Raw genomic sequence first — 22,553 nt, 5'->3', positions numbered from 1 at the left:
AATCTATCGTAGTATGTCATATTTATCATCTATCTATCTATCTATCTATCTATCTATCTATCTATCTATCATCTATCATCTGTTTATTATCCATCATTTATTCATTATATGTCTATAATCTATATCTATCTGTCTGTCTATCTGTAATTTATCTATTCATCCATCTACACATAAATCTAGTTGATTTTAGACAGTCTCTCGTAGTACTGCTGGCCTCCAACTCATGTAGCTAAAGATGACCCTGAGCTTCTGATCCTCCTGCCTCTGTCTTTGCAGTGCTGGGATTCAAGGTATGAACCACAGCATATGATTTATACAGTAATGGGGATTGAACATAGAGCTACAAGCTCTTCACCAATGGGGATACTTCTCCACCTTCCAAAGTCTGTATTTTGGTTGGAAAGTCTTTATGAATTAGATTACTAAATAGAACACTTATGAAACAACAGATTTTCTGTCATATAATTAATGTCCATTACAATAGCATCCACAGATCAAAATTCTCACAATTTAAGTGTGTCAAGCTATGGTCACTTAGGTTATAGATATAAATCACATTTAGTTCGTTCTGTTCACGATGACTCACGTATATGTGACTATTAGAGACTTGGAGTGCTAATTTCTATCTTACCCTATAGTGGGGCCTTCAGGTTTTTAAAGTATTTGTATCTTCTCTACATGACCACTACATGCACACAAAATTTCCTTCTAGGCTCCTGGCAGAATTTTGCACTCATCATTCATTGGACATTGCAAACTCTTCCTGAATAGCTTCCTGAGCAGCAAGTACACATTGTTCCCCTTTCGTTTCTTAGAGGCAAAGTGCTTCCAGTTGTAAATACTCCACCTAGTGAAGATGACATGGTTCAGCTTCCTTGGCTGTTGACCATGGCATTTTGTGACAAGTTTAAGTTAATGAAAGGTAAGCAGAAAATAGATAGCCAAGTGCATCCTAAGTCATCCTGCAATGCAGATGTCTCTCTTGCACTTGACCTCGCTTTCCCTAAAGGTTGTAGCAGTGGTGGGAGTATGATCTAGGTTTGATCGCAGAAGCCAACACAGAAATGCATAGGATGACAGAACAATAAAATGCAGTAGACAAGCCTTCCATTTTTGGAATGTTCTACATTAGAGAAACACAAGAGTGACACTGTGGTTTCATGGGTTGAGGTTTTAGAGCACACAAAAGCATAGTTTATAGCCAAGTTAGTTCTCAGGGTCTTAAGGGTTCTTTTTTTTTCTGTCATCACACTTTGCTTCTGGATTCTCCCTTGCTATTTGATTCATCTTCAACAAGGAAATTTCTCCCTCTATTTCCCCATCTTTAACCACTTCTCTTCTTTTATGTTAGTACCAATCAACAACATTGTCTCTAAGCTGTTCCCTTTTTCTTTTCCTTTCATCTTTTTATTCTTTTCTTTCTTTTATTGTTATTTTTTAAAAATAGAAGCTCACTTATTCTGTAGACTAGGCTGTCTTTGGACCCATAGGAATGTTTCTGCCTTACTCTCCTGTTCCTGGGATTGCGAACATGAGAACAAATCATTGATTTATATCCACTCATTCTGTCACTCTGTTTCTGAAGAGAAACCTGACTAATACACACTGACATATAATATCCAGATACAAGTAGATAGGAGCACGAAAGGCTTCTCCATGAGGGACTTGAGGTTTCTGTGTCCAGGGCCTTGTTATTTAAGGGGTTTAAGAAACTGTGATTCTACCTCAATTACAAGAAAAATTTCACTTTTAAGTAAAGCAAACAGTAAATAATACCAATATCATTTAATCATGACCTTTCATATCAGTCAGGCAGATGCATGGGATGATATAAGTGGTACATAGACTTTGACATGGCTGACTATAGGGGTCCCAGACTGAATAAAATTCATCCAAGTTGTTTCTAATAAGTGTTATGTCAAAATTCTTATGCAAGGGGCTCAAGAGATGGCTCAGTGGTTAACAGTATTTGCTGCTGTTGCAGTGCACTCTGGTTCAGTTCCAGTTCCCACTGGAATTGGCCCTTCATGACTTCAAGTATCAGATGATTCAACACCTTCTTTTGGTGTCCACAGGCACTGTTCATCTATTCATGCACATAGTACAAATACATACATGTGTGTGAAACACTCATACACATAAACATTTTAAAACCTCACACCATGGGAATATCTGATTACATAGTTTATAGTTCTGTGTTCAGAGAAAGACAGAGGGAGGAGGAGAGGAAGGAAGTGACCCATTAAGGCAAAAGGACCTGGGATTTATTAAAGTCATAACGTGCCATTTGCATAAAGACAAACAGTTATAACCACTGATAAGTCACCTCATGCTCCAGTAAACAGCTCCTACCTGGGCTTTTATAGGCAACTCTAATTAAACTCAGTGGGCACATATGCATGAAATAGACATGACAGCAGGACTGCAAATTATTGGGAAGAGTTTCAATAGGGGATGGAGAAAGAATAAGACTATAATAGGCAGTGAGTGTCCTTAAATTCCTTATGTATATGCATGCATGAAATGGCCAATAAATAAGATCTTAAAAACAGCACTGCTCTTGTGTTATTTTTAATTTTTAAAAATATTTATGTGTCTTTATTTATGGGTGTTTGGCCTACATGTGTGTCTGTGCAACCCATGTCTGTCGTGCCTCAAGAGTCAGAAGTAGTTATTGGGTCCTCTGGAACTAGTGTTACAGATGTTGTTAGCTGTCATGTAGATGCTGAGAACCAAAACCAGATTCTTTGGAAGAGCAGCTAGTGTGCTTAACTTCTGATCTATCTCTCCATGTTTTAATCACCATGTTTTAGCTTAATGTGATAAATGATTTCTTCTTCTTTCCTCAATGGCACATCATCTTCTCTTTTGAGGTTTTGAAGAACTACGGTTCTCAGTTCTATGTGTGTTAAGATTAGACCATGTCCACTATTATTTGTTCTCCCAATGCTCATTCATTATTTACTGCATTTATTCATGTAAAGTATTGAGCCAAGGGTCATCTAGAGGCTGAGCTTGTGCCCTATCACTGAGCTACATTCCGGGCAGAAGCTTGATTTCTGGGGCTATCTCAGCTGCTCCACAATAATGAACTGGGAAGGTTCTGTATGAGCTGTGAGGACTCAGAGACGCAGAGTCATGATACAGTTCTCAGTTCTAAACCTCAGACATCTTTCATGTGGTTTGATCACATAAAGTATTTATGTCTGTGCCATTCATAAAAGAAACTGCCTTATGGTTGGGAAATAAGGAAGGGCCCCTTTTGTCCACCAACAGGATGCTTTGGATTTCCTTTCTGGGAGATGAAGGGATTGACCAGCTTTAAGTATTTCAGATTTAAGCTTGACTCTTACGTCCCCAGCAAGCCCTAAGTCCAGTGTATTACACATTATCTCATACTTCCGTAACCAGCATTCATTCACAGCTAGGCTTTATGATGAGATCATTGCTCTGGTCAAAAGATGGAGATCAGAAGTAAAATTTCTCACTGCCCAGTGTGCTTCTGAGGTCTATACGGAAGAATGAGGCAAAGTCACCATCACTTCAATCATTTTATCTTAGTCACACAAGGAAGTAAGCTATTACCAGGTACTAAAGGGCAGCACAAAAGTAGAATATTTGCTCTTAAGTTACGCATAGGGTATGCCAATCATACAATTGTGACATGGTTCTAAAATTAGGGCCCTAATTATTTATAAATCATCTTTTTAGAAATATTTTTGATTGCTTGAGAATATGCAACACTCATCCCTAAAGAATTCCTAGTTATAAAATGCGTTTCAGGCTATTTTCTTAATATATAGGTGACTTTTACTCTCAAAACCCAGGCTTTGTGTTTTGGAATGAAAGTATTTTGTAGCAGCAAAGAACATGCATAGAATGCAATGGCAAGCAAAACAAGAGTTTAAAAACAGTATGTTGGGTTACCACATAGAGATCTGGTGCTCTCACACTTAATCATGCATTTTCCCAGGAGTGTGTCTTCCTAATGAGACAATATGGTAACCAGGGTCCCAAGTCTAGCAAAGGTTAAATTGTTTATCTTCATTATCTCTAGACCTGGGGAATTTAATGGGCCTTGAGATGCATAGCGAACGGGTTCTGTCCTGTAAAATTGAGATTGTTACATGGCCCACCAAGAGAAAATCATCACAATTATTTTGTAGTTAATTCTATGAATGCGCATTATATTTTCAGAGGGCCAATGAAGCCTGGGACTAACATTCTTTTCTGAAAATGTAACATCACATCAGATAGGTTTTCAGTTCATCCAGCCTAGAACAGAAGGTTTCATTGTAAGTGAAACTGAGTGGTGGATTATGCCCTCATGTTACATAATATGGAAACAGCACCATTTTTATCTTAGTAATTACTTTGATCTATCTTCTTTCGCATGAAGAAATTGACTCTGAGGTTCATTCCACTCCAAATAATGTTTGGGTGTTTCCACTGTACTGATGTTGACTTCCTGCAGGTAAATTCCTTGTTTTGCCCATTTCCTCACATGTCCAGTGGTACTCTGTTAGATTCCTAGTTCTAGTGCAAGTAATGTATAGGATGGAAGCTAAAGTTAAATGGCTTTCAGCTTGGAGACTTCTATAGCAGCTATGAGAATCAGATGTTTCCCGTAAAGGAAACCTCAGGGCCTCAGGACTTCATATTATTTAAAATCCTATTCAACTGGGCTGAGGATGGATTGACCTGTACAATTTGTAAATACATAGATGAGATGATTTTTTTTTTTGGTCTTTTGTGTGTTCTGTGCATGTGTGTGCTGGTGCATACTTGTGTGTGTGTGTGTGTGTGTGTGTGTGTGTGTGTGTGTGCATGCGCAAGCGCGCACAATGCGTTCACATGCATGTAAATGTATAGGAGTGAGGATGTGCATGTATGTGCATGTGTAAGACCAGAAAACAATCCCTGCTGTCTGTCTTCTCAGATCAGGTACTGCACATCTTTCTTTTATTGAGATAGAGTCTCTCATTGGCCTGGGACTCTCTGAGGATGCTAGTATAACTGGACAACAAGGCCAAGAATTCACCTGTTCCCACCTCTCTACCACTGGCAAGACAAGCATGCATTACATCTGGCCTTTTTTTTTTTAATCAGGTACTTGGAGTCATTCTAAGTTCTATGCTTGCAAGACAATTATTCCACCAACAGAGCCAGCTGCTTTTTATGGGGATTCAAGATTAAACTCAAACTAATGCACATTGTTGATAATATTATCAAACCATGTTGCCTGAGTAACCTCAGACACTTCCAGTATTTTCTTATAACTTACCACTATAGGAAGCTTTATTCTATAAGGACTGAACACTCCTCATACATTTGCTACTAAGCTTTATCTCTACCTGTCAGAGAGAAAAGGCCAGCTTTTAGGAAGCATGCATTAGTATACAGATGATTCTTTTTCACTGTGATCAAAAGAAAAATAGGACAGCCATTATCAGCATTGCAATGCTGATATAATTCTTATAAGAATTCTTAAAAGAAAGGAATTCTTGCTGAGTCTGTTAAGGCAAGGTTATGATCCCAACCACTCAGAGGCTGAGACCAAGGCATCACGGATTCAAGTTCTGCCTGGGATACAGGGTAGGCAACAAGAAAGGTAGAGAAAAGGTCAGTGATGGATTGCTTGCCAGGTATGGGCAAAAAGACCTGAGCTCAAACCGCAGTACCACCAGAAAGAAGGTAGAAAGAAGGGGAGATCGAAAGAGAAGAGAAGGAAATAGATGAAGGAAGAAGAGAAGAGGAGAAAGCTCAGGGTCGAACATATTAATTTAAAAAATATTTAACTTGAGGTGATGAATTAGATTCAAAGAAATCCCCCTATAGATGCAATGAGAAAATCCAAGGTTGTGACTTCACAGAAAAGAGTCTGGCAATGAGCCGATAGCAAGTTTAGTTGTTTCTAATCTTAATTGAGCTATCTTACCTTGCTGACATGTAGAAAATGCAATTCTATGAGTTAGACGACCCCCTCTGCAGTGTTTTTTTTTTTTTTGGCTGAAGACAGCCCTCACAGAGGAATATGAGGAGCTACTTAAGTAAAGTAGTGAGTGAGAGAGCAGAGATTCTATGCACAGCCTGTACAAAGCATAGTGGAGGTGCAGAGCAGCCGTTGTTGATATACAGAATTTCAGAGGCAGGATTGCCAAGGTTGTTAACGGAAAAAGAAATGCCTGATAGATCATGCTGGCGATCCTCAAAACTGGGGAGGCAGAAGCAGAAGAATGGGAGGGAAATACTGGCCTCATTTGCAAAGTTAGTCCACAGCCAACCTAAGCCACATGAGACACTGTCTCAATATGAAAAAACAGCAACAACAAAAATGACTTCAATGTAAATTTTTTTCTGATTTTTAAATGAATATTTTAGCTAAAAAATAAAATACTGCTGAGTCTATTGACATAAGCCTGTAATCCCAGCTATTTAGGGGATGTATGTAGAGGAAGATGTGGCTAGCACTGGAGAATCATGAGGTAAAGACCATCCTCTGTTATAGAGTGAACAACTCTAGACCAGTTCTAGACTCTAGAACTCTGAGTTATTTAGAGAGACAAAATTAACAAAGAGAAAGAAGGGTTTGTGCAGCAGATCAGTGGTACAGTGCTTCCATGACATGCTCAAGGCTCTTTCAACTTTTAAAACACACACACACACACACACACACACACACACACACACACACACACACAATATACCTCACCACACTCCATACCCAAACACAACACAACACACATGGAAAAAGTCATAAAACAACCTGTGTGGTCAGTGAGATGGCTAACGAGGTAAAAGTGCCTATTACCAAGCCTGATGACGTAAGTCTGATAACAGAATTCACAATTGCAGGAGTTATATTCTGAGTTCCACATGTACACTATGGTACATGCATGGATACACACACACAGACAATAAATAGATAAATAAATAAATGCGATAAATTTTAAAATTTATTATAATTTATTCAGATTACTTGTTGAATGTTATTCCCTCACTTGTATCTACCCGTTCCCACCCTCCCTCCCTCTTCTGCCCTATTCCCCTCCCCTAGACCTCTGACAGAAGGGGGCTTCCTTCCCACCTATCAGGTCTGCTTCCCCTTCCTTTGTGTGCCACTGGACCTCCCCACCAAGGGGGAGTGATCAAACCGCCGGCAGAGGAGCACCAGAGTTCATGTCAGAGGTAGTCCCCACTCTCCCCACAACAATGGAGAATGAGCTGTCTATTGCCTGTTGTGCACAGGGGATCTAGGTTTGCTGCATGCATTGCCTTGGTTGGTGCAACAGTTTGTGCAGGCCCCTCTGGATCCAGGTCCACCAGCCTTGATGGGCTTCTTGTGGGCTCCTGAATCTTCTGGTTCCTTCCATCCTCCCATTCTTCCATACCACTTTCAGCACTCCACCTGGATTCCAGCAGCAAGTCCCAGCATCTGTTCCAATCCCATGTTGTTTTAATAATAATAATAATAATAATAATAATAATAATAATAATAATAATAATAATCTTGTGGTCTAAGCCAAACCTGTCTTGAGCCTAGATCATCATTAATTTGAAAACATTTTGCCAGAGATGTTAAAATATTTTGTAGTAAAAAGGATGAATGACAGTTTGACCATCTAATTATTTTCCCCTATATAACATTACCATGTGATGCAAAATATATCTGTTCCTCAGAATCCCAAAGTTTCAGGATGTTCAGCTGAGACTGACATCTGTGGATACTCAAGGCCCTCATATAAAAATAGGATAGCTAATGCTTGCATATAATCCTTCACATTCACACATATGTTTTAATGATTCTCTGTATTACTTGTAATGATGAATACAGTATAAGTACTAGGTGAAACTGTTAGTATACTTGTTAGTATAATTAAGGTATAATGAAGTGAAAAGCTCTGCACATGTTTCACACAACCACATTCTCAGAGACTTTTATGTGTAGCTGGTTGAAATTGTATATGCATGGAAAGTCAACTTCATAAGTGTTTATGCCTAAATAAATCCAATTGTTGCTGTATTCTCGATGAGACTTGGCTTATAATATGGAGGGGATGACTGCCAGGCCTTGACACTCTGTGTAAATTAACGAAGCTAAAATAGCTACTACTAAAAATGCACGTGGTTGGCTACTCCATCTGCAAATACTCTGCCTTGATGACAATCAATCAGGATAAATCACACAGCTACCCAGCTAATTAATCCATAAAGAAAACCGGTAATTAGAGAGTTGAAGCCATTGAGGCTGAAATCAGATGTCCACAGCATCTGCATTCGGGCGCCCAAGGCCTAACCAGTATTCAATGAGAGACTTAAAATGCAGCCATACGAACATTATCCAGTAGTGTAGACGTGGGCAGCATCTTTTATGTTTCTCAAGGTCGTGTTAGTAGTTAAGGATGCATTTTCTTAAACATTTATAAGCGGCGCAGGCCCCCTAGAGGAAAATTTAAGTATCTTCTTTGTTGCTTACAGGTGAAAAACCAAAACAAACACACCCCTCTAATTTTAAAGTGCCAGATCCTTTATCTAAGAATGATTTCCTGTTGGTGAGTACCAGGGGTATTTCTCAATGTCAGCCTATGTATTGATTATGTTCATCACTCCGCTATCGCTTTTATTACTTGGTTGCAGGATTCACTGCTATTCCAGTTCCCAGAGACTGTGCTCATTACCCCTTTTCTAGAGTTGCTCAGGGGTTGCTGGTAGCCTCAGGGTTTCCAGACTTTACCAGTAGCTATTCTGGCTTCCTTCAACATACCTGGAATGCCAAGGCCTGTCAGCAACTGCCCACATGCTATATAATTATTGTTTTCTTTTAAGGCCAAGAGCTATCACAGATTTGGGATTGAATTCAAAATGTGCCAACCAGTACTCAAGGCCCTCTATCCTCTCTCCGTAAATTACCATTTTATCTTTATCTCTGGTGTACAAGCTAAGCATCTGCAGTTTTAATGAGTTAGGATAATGATTATTTGGAGAATTATTGTTTTTAAATAGATAGATAGATAGATAGATGATAGACAGAGGATAGGTAGCTAGATATGACAGATGGATGAATAGATTATAGATAGATGATTGATACAAAATATGTAGTTGATAAATGATAGATCGACGATAGATAGATAGAGAGGTAGATTAATTGATGGACAGATGATAGATACCTAATAGATATCTAAGTGATAGAGAGTAAATATACCCATATCTCTCCTTCCATATATGATTACCATATATGATTATGTAACTGGGAATTCCTATGCCAGAAACATCATTATATAATAAAATAGGGAAGAACACTTAATTACTTCAGTCCAAGTAATTGTCACTGGAATAGAAATAAGGCCCAGTTTCAAAGGAACCAGACATATATGAGCAAGAAGTCTGCACAGTTGCTAGGTGAGGTGGAGAGCACCACTGTGAAGTGAGACACACAGCTTAAAAAGGAGATCACAGGCAAGCACAGGATCTTCTGCCTTGAAGGGATCAGAAGGTCATGATGGTGAATAGCGAGTGGGGAAAACGAAGGCTAATTCTGATTCCGTGCCTCATCCGCAGTGCAGGCGTGAATCTGGGGCTTGTCTGCAGACAAGTACTACACCCTTGGTTTAAGCTTCCATACTCTTTTGTTGTTTTGGTTTGGTTTTTAGCTTTTTGTTTTTGTTTTGTTTTGTTTTGTTTTGTTTAAAGTGGGCTTTCCTGAGCACTAGGCGGAAGTAGCTGAAGATGGCCTTGGGCTCCTGTCTTTACCTCCTGAATACAGATATTGTGTGAATTGTGCAGAATTTTATAAGCAGAATGTTATACAGAAAATTATGTGACATTATGTGAATTATGCATAGTTTTATATACAGAATGTTTTACAGTATATTATGCAATATTTTGTTAATGCTGCAGAATTTTATATGCAGAATGTTATATACACCATTGTGTCACTACTAGTAATTTTATAACAGGGTCTCCCTAAATTGTCCATGTGGGCTTACCATTTACAAACTTCTTGCCTAAAGCTTGTGAATAGCTGAGGTTAAATGGCTCCACCAACAGCTATGACTCTGGTCACTATTAAGTAGATATGGAATTAATTTGAAGCAATAATGTATTCAAATGTAAGTAATTTGTATCTGAAAGTGTTCTTGGTTAAGAATACACGTGGGCGATAGAAGATTACCTAATGCTACATCACAAAACACTTAAAACATTTTATCGGTGAAGAAAATTTTAATATCGATACTCCTTTAGATTTACTTTTGTTGTTTTATTCTGTTGTTCCTAGTACCTACCACCAGAGGGCAGTATAAAACTATGCTTTGTAACTGGACACTTGATGGCCTTTTGCTTTATAAATACAAAAGCATAATTACCAAATATCTCACAGTACGGAGATTTGGAGCGTTCCCCTATTTTAATTTACTGTGCCTAATGTTTAAAGCAACATCACTCGGCATCGTCAGCCTACATAGCCTGCTAACTGACGTCATTAAAGCAGAGACCGTTGGTCCTCAGCACACAAGTTCAACCTTCTGTATGTCCTAGCATGCTTAAAATGCAACAGACTCATCTTTAAATGATGAGCAGCCCCCTCGCTGTCAAAATTCTGATGTGTGGCGATGAATTAAACAGAATATTAAATGGAGAAGTCTCTGTTTTAAATACGCATTCCCCTCTGCCTATGAAATGAAATACTGGAGGAGAATTTAGGGGAGTGGCCCTGTGGTTCCTGCTTAAAAATCTCTCAGGCCCCTACTGGTTACTGTTCTTTGTGACCTTGATCAAGTAGCTCGGCTCAGCTGGGAACTGAATTGTGTACTTAGCGGATTAAGCATAGCTGCCCGACATTTTACAGAGAGACACACCTACTTAACTTGTTATGGTATTAAAAACGGGTTCCTTTTGAATTAAAACAGCTAGCTATCTCCACTCTGCAAAAAGAGGTCTCTGGGGCTTGTAATTGTGCTTATTTTCCTCCTTGTATTGATTTTCTTTTTTCTTTCTTTATTTTCCTTCTTTATAATTTGAAATTCCCAGAGATCGTAATACAGATTATTTTATTTCTCAAAAGTCTTCAGATGTTTATTTCTGAGACTGTGTCTGTGAATATATTTCTATGAAGACTAGTGTACATGAATTCATGAGCTCATGTCTGCACATATGTGGGTAGTGATATATGTGGGAATGCCCAAGCAATGTGTGTATCTCTTTTTGTTCGTGTTAGCACATGTCTTTATGGAAATGCCATATGTATGATATGTATGAGATAGATGCACATACATGAGAAAATTCATGGGTGACAGTATGAAACGTGCACAAACACAAGCACATATATAGCTATGTTTTGCATGTGACACACTAGTGGTCTTCCATGTTGTTTGTGAGATATGTCTGTGGTATGTGTTCATGGGCCATATGAATAAAATTCGGTGTGTCCTAATTTGTGTGTGAGCATATACAAGCATATACATGCTTCTTAATATATATGTTTCCATATGTCAGTGTTTAAATAATATGTTTGGTGAAAGTTTGGAAGGTAAATGGAGAGATGTGACATTGTGTTTACGTGCCTATCCGTCTGTGTAAAGACACTGGACTAGACAGACTGTCCTTAGAACCTTCTTGTCAATAAGAGAAGACAGGTGTACCCCCATTTGAATCCAAAACAGTAGGTTTAAAACTCTGAGCTCTGGGAGTTCTGTTTTTGCCTTTCTCCTTTTTCCCCATGGCACTTCTCCTCACTATGTGATTTGGAAGATCATTTTAAGGGCAGTCCACCTTTTTTCTTTTCATCTTTCCTGTGTGGAAAGATTGGCACTCCAAATTAAATCGCCGCATGAAGCCAAGATGACGGGTCCAGCACAAGAACAATCCCTTATTTCTTTCTTCCACAGAAAATCCCCCTTTCTACTACTCAACAGTCGTGGCTATTGGATATTATAATAAATGACTGAATTTAATTCAAAAAGGAAATTGCAAAATGTTGCTCAAAATGCTTTTTGCAGTAATATGGCCAACTCCATTAGTGTCCGTAGCTTCTTGTAAAAGAACTATTTTCAGCTAATCTATTTAAAGCTTATTTTATGCCTGTCTTCAATTTTAACTTAGCATTCTTTGGTGGAAAATGCTAGTGTAGACTTTTCAAATGCCTTTTTTTTTTTTTTACAAAGACACAACTGATGACTGGAGGGATTTGTCTTTAAACATGTCTTCTGGTTTTCTTAGAATTGCACAAGTAATCTCCTCCCCCTCCCCTACTCATCCCTCCTCTCCTCCCCCCCTCCTCTTTCTCCTCCTAAATTTCCTCAAGGGCCTCCCCTTTCTTTTACTCTGCCTAACGACCCCCTCCCCCAGTTTCTCATGGTTTTTTCCTCCTCATTGTCTTCCTTTTTTTTTTCCCCTTCTCCTTCTTTTTTCTTTAGTCACTTTTTAAAACTTTGCTTTTCTAGTTTTGAGCATCATGTCAGGCACTGATTACACTTCAGTTTTACTCTTCTACTTCCACAGCTACTCACTCCTGACCTTTAATGAACATCTACAGAACCATTGTCTGCTATACAACTTGGGGCCAAGTTATCAATATGACCTTGTGGTTTTACTTTATTCTCTTGAGTTTGATTGGCTTTTTAAATTGTATCTGGCACATAAGGTTACCGAGTAGGCTTTCCATAAACTCCTACTAATTGTCACTGTGGTTTTGTGAAGGAAATTTCAAAACCTGATACTTTATATAATATGTAACTTGTTTATATTGTTGATTTGCAGCACTAGTACTGAGAAATTCCAGCATTTGGCATAGGAAGTGGTGGAGGAAAGAAGCTGGAATTCTAGGTCATCTTTGGCTATACCGACAGTTCAAAGTAATCTTATACTGTACTGTATGAGGTCCTGTCTCAAAACAAAACTAAAAGAAAGCTGGGGAATAGTGGCTCACACCTTTAGTCTCAGCACAGGGGAGGCAGCAGAATCTCTGAGTTTGAGGCTAGCCCCATCTACATTGACAGTTTCCAGCCAGTCAAAGCTACTTATTAAAACTCTGGTTCCAAAGAAGAAAAAGAGGAGGATGAAGAGAATAAGTAAAGCTATCTACTTTAAATATATGAACACACCTGTAACACTCAGAAGGCCAGCTGAGGCAAAAGGATTGCTTATATATTCAAGGCCTACCTTGGTTATATAGTGAATGACATGCTAGACAGAACTACATAGTAAGACATCATCACAATGCCTTCACTCCACACAGGCCACACCCACCCACAAAGGTATGCCAACTACATAAAAATTGTTCTCATTATTTGTTTTGCTAACTAATGGTTAGCATTACTTCCATCATGAAAAATAAGCTTCTAGAAATGACCAAGAGTTTAAAACTATTAGCTACTTCAAAAAATATTAGATAGTCACATCATCTTTCAACTTATATTTAATAAGGCTTTAAAAACTGTGTAAAGAACGCAACCTAGTTGATGAAGGTTATCAGATGATGGTACTGAAATCAAGACTCAGTAACCTACCACAAGTCAGAATTTATCAATAATATAAACCCATTATCAACATGATTTTTTTATATGTAATCTGGTTGTTCTCTCCCATTTTTCAATCCCAGTTCACAATTTATAAGCAACTATCTTCTCTGTTTTAAGATTAGTTCATCTTCTTTTCTATTTAGTTTTTAGTTGTTTAATCCAAAGTTGTTTGGCAGCTCAAGGCCAAAGCCTTGTCCTGCGGATGTTCTAGCCTCTGTTCCTCAGATGCAGGACTTCCTGGTGGTCCATACCTCATCCAGGTGACCTCATTTCTTCTCATCCTTCTTTTATCTCTTCTGCTAATCTGACAACATGATCTTTGCTACAGGGAAGGCAGAAGGGCCACCTCCCAGGTCTGCATGCCTCTTCCAAACTCAGCAAGTCAGCTGATGGCTTGATTCAGTTCTGGAATGCAAAAAATAATTATAGATTCCAAGGACATACAAGGCTCCAGAGCCTTTTTCTTTTTTTCGTACATTTAATATGGTAATAAACCCTTTGATGTAACCAGAAAAACCAGATGATGTGTAGGCCTCTAATTAATTATCTCACCATAGGATTCAGCTGCTCAGTGCAGATTAATCAAATGAAAACCAAATTTTTAATAAAAGAGAAATTATCATTTTATGTCACTGCTGTTGTTGCATCTCAGTGTTTACACAGATAGCTCATCAAATGAGAAATAATGATAAATTCCTGAATGTTGTGTGTTTTTTGTGTTCATCCACTCAAAGCTAATACATCTCTCATTTCTAAGTGCAGATGGAACCAAGACTTCTACGGCATTTAGTCTGATTTTTAAAGACCCATAAAAGTAAATTGAGCACAGTAGCTCACACCTGGGATCCCAGTAGTCGAGAGGCTGAAGGAGAAAGAGCATTGCCAGTTTGGGGACAGGCTGGGCTACATAGTGTGTTCAGATTAGTCTGTGTTCCAGTGTGCAGTCCCATCTTGAAATTAAATTAAAAAAAAAAAAGAGCCACTCAACTCTCTCAAATTCAAGCTTATTCATTTACTTTAGGAATAGGGAGGTTAATATTAGCAGGTGTACCAATAAAGTTATTTGCTGGCAATATTTCTGGATTAGGACACACACACTGTCAGAGTCCCCAGTAACCTATAGGAGAGATGTGTAGGGACACATGGCAGTTGACTACACACATGGCTGGCACCCTAACTGAACTTTGTCATTCCTTTGTTCTAGTAGCGCTTTAGCTTAACAAACTCCAATTCACAAACATATAATGACCCGGTACCATAATGTGTCCCATGCAGACACATTAAATGGTATTGTGCAGTTAAAAAAAAAAAGTAACAACTGAATTGAGGGAACAATGAAGGCATTGTTTCAATAGAGATATTCCATTATTAGCTCCAAGGTTAGCCGTTCACTATAGCACCTTCCTTGCCTCTTCTTTGCGGCCTCTGTACCTCTGTCACAGCCCATTCCCACTAGAATCTCCTGGGATGCTGGTCTCTGTTCTCTTGACTCCTCTCTACCTGTCAGTTCCCTGCTACATAGATGAAATATCATGCCAGAATTTTCTGAGCCAAATGATGCTGTACTTTTGTCATACGTACTGTCTCCAAATTTAGGACACAATGTAAGATATCAAATCACTCGTTTATCATTCACTATGGAAGAAATGGAAAGCACTTCTCATAAGTACTAGATCATGCTATGCAGAAAAGGAATTCAAGTCCAACAAAGGGCATTTGCAGCCTGGTGATGGGTAGAAGGAATAAATATGTGGGAAACAAAGACAACCAGGTTTGTAGACTAGGATCCAGCATTAAATATATCTCATTCTGAGAGCGAGGGAAATATATATCTATTGGGTATCCACTACCTAAGGAAATATTTATCTACGAGGTATCAATACCTAACTCATAATGATGGAATTGAATGGCCAAAAAACAAAATGCTCTTTTAAATAAATGAAATATCTATTTTATTAAGTAAAATAGAATGAATAGCAGCAGACAATGGGGACGCAGTGATTTGAACCAGAAACATAAATTAACTCAGACTAAGCCAGCAGCAGCAATGAATGACTAGGACACCTGCTTTAACTGGTGAGATAATAATTATTTTAATTAATTCCTCGGTACCTGCAAAGGGGCAACCAGTGCTTTGAAAGAGTTTGCTTTCCTAGATAGGTTCAGATAGCCCCATTCAGTAGGCAGTGTCCAGCTCACGGTCACTACACCTACTGTCACATGGTCATAAACACCAGAGTGTGCCTCCTAAATGAACACAATTTTACTGTGAAACGATTCTGCTCATGTTTGCCAGACTCTGCATGCCCTGAAATAATGTCAGGAATCCAATCCTGGAAAGCTACTATGACTTCCGCTTCATTATGCAGTTAGAGTCACCAATTCTTCCTGGGAATGACATATAAAACCTCCCATCTGAGGAAAACGAGGCAGATTAATGTTGCATAAAACATATACGGTCTGGATTACAAAATCACAATAGCTCTCTCTCTCCAGTGGAGACACTTTCCATTTTCAGATGCTTGTAATTGCAAGAAAAATTTCCCCATGGCTTTATCTTTCCTCCTCTTACAAAAAGATCTATCTACATGGCAGAAATAAACCATGATAGGGAGATTGGGTAAATTTTGTTTGCTGCCTAGGAAACAGTAGCATAATTGTTTTGATTAACCTAGTTGAACACACATATTTTATTTACAGAAAAGAAGCTTTTTCTCGCAGGGTTCTTAAAACAAACTGTCAGAGAAACACTGGACTTAGGAAATCACACACAAAAAAATATGGTTTACAGTGAAGAATTCTTTTAAAGAAAATTGTGGAAAGGGCTGGCCCCTTGGCAACATCACTGTTCATGTACTTGAGAAGCGAACACCATGAAATAATGCAGTTTGCCCTTCATTCGCCTCCTTCTTACTGTCTCTTCTTTGGCAGTTTGTCTTTTATCCCTTTTAAATACAGTTTTTATCCTGTCACTCTTCCATTCAATTATTTTTTTTTCTGAAGTTGCTGATCCTGTGTCTTAATATGGTTCCTATGAGAGGACTGGCCGGGATGACCAAGCTCGAAGGGGTGGAAAGGGTAAGTGCAGATAATAAACTGTTTGCTCCAAGGCTTAACAACACACACTGACAAGCTACGGCAAAGATTACCCACCCCAGCCTCCAGGATAAGTGTATGGTGTGGAGGACAATTGTGGTAATAGGGTCTTTATCCCTGCTACCATCTCTGGGGAGGGACTAACAAGCTTGTAAAGTGTTTCCTACAGGCAAGAAACTGCAGGGGGCGAAGAGGCTGCAAGCCTTCAAAAATCCACAAATTGGATTAACAAAGCTTGAGAAGTTGGCTTTTGTAAGGAACAATGCCTCGGGGGCATGGAGTTCTGATGCCACTGAAAGAGAAAGTAGCACATGTCACCCACTTCATCAGTTGTATTACTACTATTAGTATCATCATCATCATCATCATCATCATCATCATTTTATTTGTACTTCCATATTTTATTCTGTGCTATTCAAAAATAACAACGAAGACCACCTCAAATCTCCATCAGCATGTGAACTGATAGAGAAAGCATGTGGCGGGAACACAATGGGATTCACTCTGAGCTGTAAAGAAGGATGGACTCATAATGCCTGTAGGAGAGTAGAAAGTATTTACTACCAAGGTAAGTAAAATAAACCAGACCCAGACAGAGGTGCCACCACAGACAGCATCATAGACCTGGGCAAAATGTATAGTATAAAGCCAGGCATAGGGACTGCCCTAAGTATTATGTAGATTGGAATCCATCTGATCTTCCACCTGGACTAGTTCTTTGATTTAAAATCTTTGTCTTCTAAAGTCTACATCTTGGCTTCCTCATCTATATAATGTGAGAAGTAATTTTAGCTACATCATGATGAAACTATTCAAAATGCTTAGATCACTTCGAGTTATATACTAGCTGCTATAGTATTATTTTGCCATTATCGGCAAATGTTTATTTGGGGTACAATGTATGACAAGGATTGTGATAGAAATTGAAGATGCACTGAGTAAGGTCTGATTCAGTTTTGCTGTCCCTGAAAGTCCCAGCTATAGCAAGGTCCTTACTGTGCTCAAGGGTGAAATTGGTGTAACAGAAAGGAAGCAGCTGTTCCTCAGGAAGTTGAAGCTGCAGGAACCCAAATTCAAATTCAGCCCATTCTATGTGGTGAAACCCTGTTTCAAAAATAAGCTGGGGAAGCGCTCAGTGGTAGAGAGCTTGCCTAACATATGTGTGACGCTAAGTTGGCCCTCCCACTCCCAGCATCAAAGTAAATTAATACATAAACACAGGCATCGCCTATAAGGGCGGGAGTAGGCACAGTTAGGGAATATTTCTTGCAGGAGAGCTGTGGGAAATCTACTACTGAGGCCTCAGTTTTCAGTCTCTCTCTCCTTGGTGAGTCATTGGGAGAAAAGAGGAGATGTTTACAGGGTGGAATTAGGTAACATCTCTATATATACTTTCCTAGACACATGCCTAAAGAGATCTTAGAAAAGAATGCCTGCATCTCAAGTTTGCATTTGTTAGGAACTGTTTTTTAGTTCTTAATTTAACATTTACTTCTGATGTAATTTGGGAACTTGTAATTTCTCTGTCTCTCTGTCTCTGTCTCTCTGTCTCTGTCTCTGTCTCTCTGTCTCTCTGTCTGTCTCTCTGTCTCTCTCTCTCTCTCTCTCTCTCTGTCTCTCTCTCTCTCTTTCCCTTCCTTTTTTCCTTTCGTTCTTTCTTTCTTCCCTTAAAACAGCCCCTAAAGGGCCACCTATATGATTACATGGGTAAACAGTTTAAGCCTAGCACCCTGCATTCATTCCCTGGATCCTACATAAAGGTGGAAAGAGAGAAGTAGTCCCACAAAGTTGTTCTTGGGTAAATGCATATGTGCTGTGCCCCATGCTACACACAAAGAGATGATCCATACATTGATAGATAGATAGATAGATAGATAGATAGATAGATAGATAATAGATAGATAGATACATAGATGATAGATAGATACATAGATAGATAGATACATAGATGATAGATAGATAGATACATAGATACATAGATGATAGATAGAGATTTAAAAGCCCTTCAAACAAGGCATAGTAATACATGCCCATAGCCCTAGAACTTGAGAGAAGAGGGCAGGGAGCTGTCCTACTTGGTAAATTCCAACCCAGCTGTGCTATAGTGTGAAAAGAAAAAAAAAGTAAGGGGGAGGGGATGTCAGAGAGGATGAAGGAGGAGGAGGAGGAGAAGGAAGAGGAAGAAGAGAAGGAAAAAGAGGAGAAGAAGACAGCAAAAATATGATCCTTTGTTTTAATTTACATTCAATTTGCCTAAAATGGGTTTCTTTGTATTCATGAGGGAGTCATTCTAAGAAAAACTCAAAGTAGTGGTTCAGTCCTTTATAGGTGGGACAGAGGCAGGATAAAAAACATGTGTCCCTGCCACCTAGCTGACTGTAAGACAAAATTTTCAGACAATTTACAAAACAAAAAACAAACAACAACAACAACAACAAAACCATCGTACATATTATCTTCATAGACAAAGTGCATCCTTTTCTGAAGGAAGTAGCAAACAAGAATGTTAGGACGGGCAAAGAGCCTTGCTCAAGGCAAAACTGGAGGCAACCTTTGAGTTGAATCTTAGTACCCCTGTCATCTGTAAACCTGTAGTCTTCTGAGATGAAAAAGTCACAGGAAAGATTATAAACCATGTTTTGGGTGGACACATGTCTTGACCTTCCAATAGCCAAGTTAGAATTATAACTCCTTTGACCTTTTCCAATCTGTTGTGTCTCATCAGCTCTCCCTTCTTATCTGTAAACCTGTAGAAAGACCTCCAGGAGGATTTCATAACACCATTCGCTCTCATTTACACAAGGGAACTCGCTGTGTGTACACGGAATATGCTGGCATGCACAACTGGGCGTAGCCATGGGAGCCAGAGAAGGCTGTTAGCTGTGCCGCTTAACCGCTGCCCACTTTAATGCTCCTATGCAGGATCTCTCACTGAACCTGGACACCTAAGCCATAGCCTGCAAGCCCCCAAACCAGACTCCCATAATGTCAGGATTACGTGCACATGCAGAAGCTGCACCTGCCTCTCTCTCCCCACCCCACATCCACCCTTTCTTAAAAAAACAAAACAAAAACACAAAAAACTGAGCGAGTAGGATTCGGACTCAGATCCCCATGCTCGTAGAGGAAGCACTCTTATCCATAACACGTCTTCCTGCGCCCAATTTTTAAAGCAACGGTACTCATGTTGATGCTCAACACTTAAGTCTATCGTTCTCATTTCCTTTCTCCTAAGCGTATGTCTGAGTATGCACTTCTTTCCTTTTGTTAAGTCAACCCAACTACCCTTCACTGTGACTAATGCTGAGATTCTTCTTTGAAGCATTGGCTCAGTGACTAAGGAGGACTGTGCAGGAAGTACAGCTAGCAGTGCGTAGTTCCATGTTCAGCTGCCACTGGGTGTGCTTCATGTAGGAAATGGAAAGATCAAAACTGGCATGCATAGTTTTGTCTTAGGTATAACTGAATGAAACATCTCCCCTGATTTTTATACTGAATTATATATATATATATATATATATATATATATATATATATATTCAACAAGATAAATATAATAATATATGTATATATATTGCAGGCATCATATATATATATATATATATATATATGACCAATACTCTTGAGTGTGTCATTCTTTTATTTTTATTTATTATTGCATGTGTATGATGTGTATGTGTGTAAAAGTGGAAACACATATCACATATGTGGATTTAGACATGTGACATACATGTGTAGGTTCAAAAACTACTTTTGGGGGTTGGCTCAACTCTCTTCTACCCCTTGTTTTTCCGTGTCTTCTTTGTGTGCTACAACAAACAAGTGGGGCTTCCAGCTAATCCATCCAGCCTTGTTTTTGTTTGGTTGGTTGGTGGGTTGGTGGGTTTTGTTTTGTTTTGTTTCCTGTGGGTTCCAGGGATCCCCGTTAGGTACTCAGGTTTCTTGTGACAAGCTGAAACATTTTGTCAGCCCCAAATAGTCCTTCAAATATCCGAATATCCGGCGTGAGTAGGACACAGTGACATACCCTTAACATCTCATCATCTGGGAGCTGAGACTGCCACGAATTTTAGGCTAACTTTGGCTGCAAAGTGATTCCCATGGCAGCTCAGACTGCAGAGCTACAAAAACAAAAGAAGCCAGAAATAAGTAAAAAGCTGATTGTACACATTCATTATTTTAATCAATTGCTTATTGTTACATGGTTAATTGCTTATTGATACATGGCTCAATTGAGATATCACTTGCATGTATTTAAATTAGTAAGGCTGCAGATTGTATACAGTGAATTTCTAAGGTCACAATTAAAAACAATATGTCAAGCTGGGAAGATAGCTTCATGTGTAAAGCATGTGGATTTCAGTTCAAATCCCCAGAGTGCATGTAAAACTGGAAACAAGAGTAAAAATATGTAATATCAGTGATTCTGCAGAGAGATGGGAGATCTCCCCAGAGTTCTTTGGCCAGCTGGCTCATATACACAGTGAGATTAACAATGTGCAAGATAAACAGATACCTGGGTTAGTCTTCTGGACTCTACTCATGTTGTGTGCCATGTGTACACCAGTGTTAATACACACCACAACTGTGTCCATCCACACATTCATCACACACACACAAATTAAAGAAAGTAAAGAAGAGTATGGTATCACTTTGATCTTGTGTAAATTTCTAGGAAAGAAACCCACCATACTTCTCAAAACAGTATGGCCTATCGACAGTTAAACATTTAATTATGGAAAGAGAAGAAAACAAAAGAATGAACAAAATAGATGATGTGGAATTATAATCTGTGGTGTCTATTATGTTCTGCGCATCAATGCCTCTTAACATTCCACTGCAATATGGGGTAGCACAGCTCTTGACCCACTGAGGTTCCCAAACATGAACCATGGAAGCAGGTGCATTAAGGGCAAACACACCCTCCATCAATGATGGCTAATCCAAATGCCATTTTCCTTTCAGATGAGCTTGAGAAAAACTGGGTTGTTTTTTTCAACATGGAGGGAATAGAGAAGGGCTGTTCAGTCTCTGCAACAAAAATCATGCTGATGAAATGACAAAGAGAGCCTTGTTCCTTTAAATACCATAAAGTCCATCAGGATTGGTAATAGCACACATGCATAATCGTTTCTTTTGTATCACCCAGAGATCTGCGCTGGGGGCTTGAGCTCTGCCTCTGCTTCCTTCTAATGAGAATGAAAACTTGGAGGAAACTAGTTTCAAAATATTTAAATTCCTTCCTAAGGGCACACAGGCTGCATAAGAAACACAAAGATCAATTATCAGATGAATATAAAACGGAAGTAATCATGTATCAGGGTAGTGCTGCTCCCAAATGATGCTACTGTTTTACTTAACCATGTCTTCCCATTAGTTTGCAATGACAATGTATATCACTTAGCTAATTACCCTTTAGTGGCTGTTATCAGTTCATAAAACATACAAAGTGTTGACAACCTTTATGTTAATATATATATACAAAAATTGGCTGGAAATAAAGCATTGTTTGTATTTCTCCTTGTTAATAGTTTTCTTTATAATTATGTTTTATGCATTTTACACTATAAATATATTTCCTTTTGCTTTCTGTGATAGCTTTGTTTTAATTCTAAATTATAGAACATTACTTCAATTGTTCATCTGAGAATTCTATACAAAAATAAATTATTTTTTTACTACACTATTTCTAAGCACCATTTCAATTTCATCAATTGTGGTGACTAAACTAGCATTAAAATAAAAAAAAAAAAAGGCTCACAAAGGCGAGTTACCTGCTCATATAATGAATGTGGTTCACAGAATTTAATTGGGAACACCTGTTCCTAGGTAACTGAGAAACTGAGAAGCATCAGTCTTGAAGGGACATGTGCACCTTCCTACAAAAGAGCTAGGGAATATGTTTTATTATTAAGTCAACATTATCTGGCCATAGAAGCC

Source organism: Acomys minous (genome assembly GCF_964271855.1).
Source record: "Acomys minous genome assembly, chromosome: 17".
NCBI classification, from domain to species: Eukaryota; Metazoa; Chordata; class Mammalia; order Rodentia; family Muridae; genus Acomys; species Acomys minous.
The sequence above is the reverse complement of the archived record's forward strand: the minus strand, read 5'-3'. Positions refer to the sequence as shown.